Below are 4,135 nucleotides of genomic sequence, written 5' to 3'. Positions count from 1 at the left end.
GGGTGTTGTGATACTGCGGGGAGCCGTAGTACTCACTAGTTAGAGAAAGGGTGTTGTGATACTGTGGGGAGCCGTAATACTCACTAGTTAGAGAAAGGGTGTTGTGATACTGCGGGGAGCCGTAGTACTCACTAGTCAGAGAAAGGGTGTTGTGATACTGCGGGGAGCCGTAGTACTCACTAGTTAGAGAAAGGGTGTTGTGATACTGCGGGGAGCCGTAGTACTCACTAGTCAGAGAGAGGGTGTTGTGATACTGCGGGGAGCCGTAGTACTCACTAGTCAGTGAGAGGGAGTTGTGATACTGCGGGGAGCCGTAGTACTCACTAGCCAGTGAGAGAGTGTCGTGGTGCTGCGGGGAGTCGTTTTATTCGTTAGTCAGAGCATCATACATGAATGTTCCTAGGCTTGAGTAGCCTTATTGGATTGAGTCCTGAGGGACCCTGTAGTCAGACTAGGAGAGAGACGGAGGTCTCCATAATGGTTGGGAATCAGTATATTTTGAGTTAGGTTGTGGAGACCGAAATCGGAAGGAATCGGAGAAGGGACGTACGCGTGGGTTGCGGGTCATGGGTCGCGAGTTGAGTGTTTTGTTGGGACGAGTGGTTCCAATTCTGTGCCGGACCAGACTCTCGAGTTGAGTTTGATTCTAGTGGTGTATTGAGTAGGCAGAATGAGATTTCAGATTCAGAGATGAATTTCATTTTGAAGGGGGTATTGTTTTCATCTGGTGTCTTAGACCTGGGTGGGTCAATTCGTTGGTATGAGAAAACCGCGAAACGCATGGAACTAATGAGTAGTAGACGACAGAGGTCGAGGGTGAGACGAATTCCGTATTCGCTTGAGGTAAAGCGAACTTCGTGACTTGTGTGTCACACTGGGCCGAGATAGTTGTATTGAGAAGGAAGTCAGTGAGACGTTTTGGTACATGCAATGGGTAACCTTTGGAGGTTCAACTGCTGGGTCGGGAGATGACCTGGTGCTCAGTCTTGAAAAGGATATTGAGAAAGGAGATGAGGTTTATGTTTGTCATATGTCGGAGGACACTTCTGAACAAGCATGATCATTTTTCGTGCCTGAGGTCAGGGTGTTGAGGGTTCGTTGTTCAGAAGGGTTGTGATTGCAGTACAGTGGATGGGTCCCTGGTGTGATGTGATCCTTTCATTCCTTGGTATATGATCTGGATTGTTTATCATGTCTGGGACAAGTGATCGGTAGCCAGTTTTGGGCATGGACTTGTTTTTATCGGTCCCCACTAGAGAATCAGAGGGGCAGTGAGTTATCGGGGTTTGTTATTCGAGGAGCGAATAACGTGGTGATATCTTGAGAGGGCGGTCTGGCTGTGTGGCAGGCTACTAGAGTTTCCAGATTTTTGAGAGTCAGAAGGGGTAGCGTAGTGGCAGATGGGTCTGTCCTTTTCCAGGGAGGAGTTCCTGTTTGGATTCAGGTGTCCTGTAACAACGTAAATTTCCAAAACAATTTTTCATTTTAAAAACATACTCTCATTCATAAAATATCATAGTAATCCAATGTAACACATGTTATCTCAATAAACAAATCCCAAGATCCTCAAATACATAAATCCTCTCAGTGTGTACGGATCATGCCGACGCCTTCCCGCGATCCTCGCTAGTACCTGAAACACATAACACAACAACTGTAAGCATAAATGCTTAGTGAGTTCCCCAAAATACCACATGCAACACATACGCCACTCGAGGCTACAATACGACCCTCCGGTCGATGTGTCTCAGCGGGACCCTCCAGTCCCGTAGCTCGTTGGACCCTCTGGTCCGGTCATAGCTCGTCGGACCCTTCGGTCCAGTCTGTGTCGTTGGACCCTTCGGTCCGGTCTATATTGTTGGGCCCTCCGGCCCGATCTGTTCAACACATAGCATACATACAACACAATGCACATAACTCATATATATACACATAGCATACAAGACCCTCTGGTCTACACATAAATACCACTCTAGGTAATGTATAGTGAGAAGACTCACCTCAATGAAATCAGATAAACTCTCGTGCTCAACGTCCCGAATTAGCCTCCTCCTATTATTCAGATAACATCCCCGATCAATATTCACTCATGATCTTATCTCTACAGATTGGGTAGAAGGCCATTCTACCCTTCCCTGAACTCTCCTGAATCAGTCTTGACCAGAACCCTAAAGTCAACGAAAGTCAACGGTCAACTTTGACCCGACTCGTCGAGTGCACAAGGGCGACTCGGCGAGTCCATGCGGGTCCTCTGAATCCTTTCAGCCTCTCTTGGCTCGTCGAGTCATCCTTCCACTCGACGGGTTACACCTGTCACGAATCGTGGGGCAACCCCGACTCGACTCGTCGAGTCTACTTATGGACTCGGCGAGTTGCCTCCATGTTCATCCTCAAATGACCTCCTAAGGTCAGATCTGCTTCCCTAACTATCAGATCTACCCTTCAAATGTTCAAATGTCACGTAAAGGTGCAACCTTTACGTGCATGCAACCCACAACAAGTCATAAATGGAGAAATAACTCTAAAAATAGCAACCTAGTCCCCAATCTTTCATTTGCTTGCATAAAGCTGAGGGATAGTGACTCTATGGACCTCTCATGGTCCAGATCTGATGCTATTAACACAAAGGGGGCCTCATACTCACTAGATCTTACATAAAATGGAGGTAAAAACCCTAAAATCATGAAATATATCATATCAACACGAAATAGAAGGGATTATACCTCCAGAGATGAACTCTCAAGATGATTAGCCCAGATCCAAGCTCCCTTCACGCTCTAGATGGGTGTTTCCTTCTTCCTTCTAGCAAAACTACACCAAAAGTGATGTATTAGCCTCTTCTTGCTCTCAACTCTCTCACTGCTCTCTCTAGGGTTTCTCTGGGGTGCATTGGCCGCAAATGGAGGCCATAAAGGCCTTTAAATAGGGCACATGCCCGGGGATTTAGGGTTTCACTTTACAGCGCGGACTCGCCGAGTCCACGTATCTACTCGTCGAGTCCGACCATTAATCCAGTCAAGAACTCGCGATCCTACTCGGCGAGTCTGAGCGTCTACTCGCCGAGTCCCTCCATAAAACCCAAAATAAATAACTAAAATACGATACCTGGGAATCTGGATGTTACAATTCTCCCCCACTAGAATCAGACTTCGCCCTCGAAGTCTTGCCCCACAAACAACTCTGGATGCTGCTCCCGCATCTCCAACTCCGGCTCCCAAGTCAGCTCGGACCCTCTCCGATGTTGCCACTGGACCTGAACCAGGGGCACCTCCTTGTTCCTCAGAACCTTGATCTTCCGATCCAAAATCGCGATCGGTTTCTCAACATAATTCAACCTCGCATCTACCTGAATGTGCTCCAGCGGCACTACCGCTGACTCATCGGCTATACACTTCCTCAACTGAGACACATGGAAGGTATCATGAATTTGGCTCAACTCCACAGGTAGCTCCAAACGATACGCTACCCTCCCCACTCTCGCGGTCACTCTGAACGGACCGATGTACCGAGGCCCCAGCTTGCCCCTCTTCCTGAACCGAATCACTCCAAGGAGACACCTTCAGGAGTACGAAGTCTCCCACCTGGAACTCAAGCTCGGATCGTCGCCTATCCGCATAACTCTTCTGACGACTCTGAGCCGTTAATAACCTCTGTCTAACCTGCTGTATCTGCTCTGTCATCTGAAGCACTATCTCGGTGCTACCCATCACACGCTGCCCTACCTCTCCCCAGCAAATGGGAGTCCGACACCTCCTCCCATACAACAACTCGAAGGGAGGCATACCAATACTCGAATGGTGGCTGTTGTTGTAGGAAAACTCAGCCAACAGCAAGTACGTGTCCCAACTTCCCCCGAAGTCCAACACACATGCTCGAAGCATGTCCTCGAGTGTCTGAATCGTCCGCTCACTCTGTCCGTCCGTCTGGGGGTGGTAGGCGGTACTGAAATGCAACCTCGTACCCAACTCCTCGTGGAACTTCTTCCAGAACCTGGAAGTGAAACGTACATCTCGATCTGACACAATCGAGATCGGCACCCCATGCCGCGATACCACCTCCCTCACATACAACTCTGCCAGCCTCTCAGCAGAAGAGCTCTCACTGATAGCAAGAAAATACGCGCTCTTCGTCAGCC

This window comes from Lactuca virosa, chromosome 4 (genome assembly GCF_052849685.1).
Source record: "Lactuca virosa cultivar CGN04683 chromosome 4, Lactuca_virosa_CGN04683_v6, whole genome shotgun sequence".
NCBI lineage: Eukaryota > Viridiplantae > Streptophyta > Magnoliopsida > Asterales > Asteraceae > Lactuca > Lactuca virosa.
Note: the sequence above shows the minus strand (reverse complement) of the source record.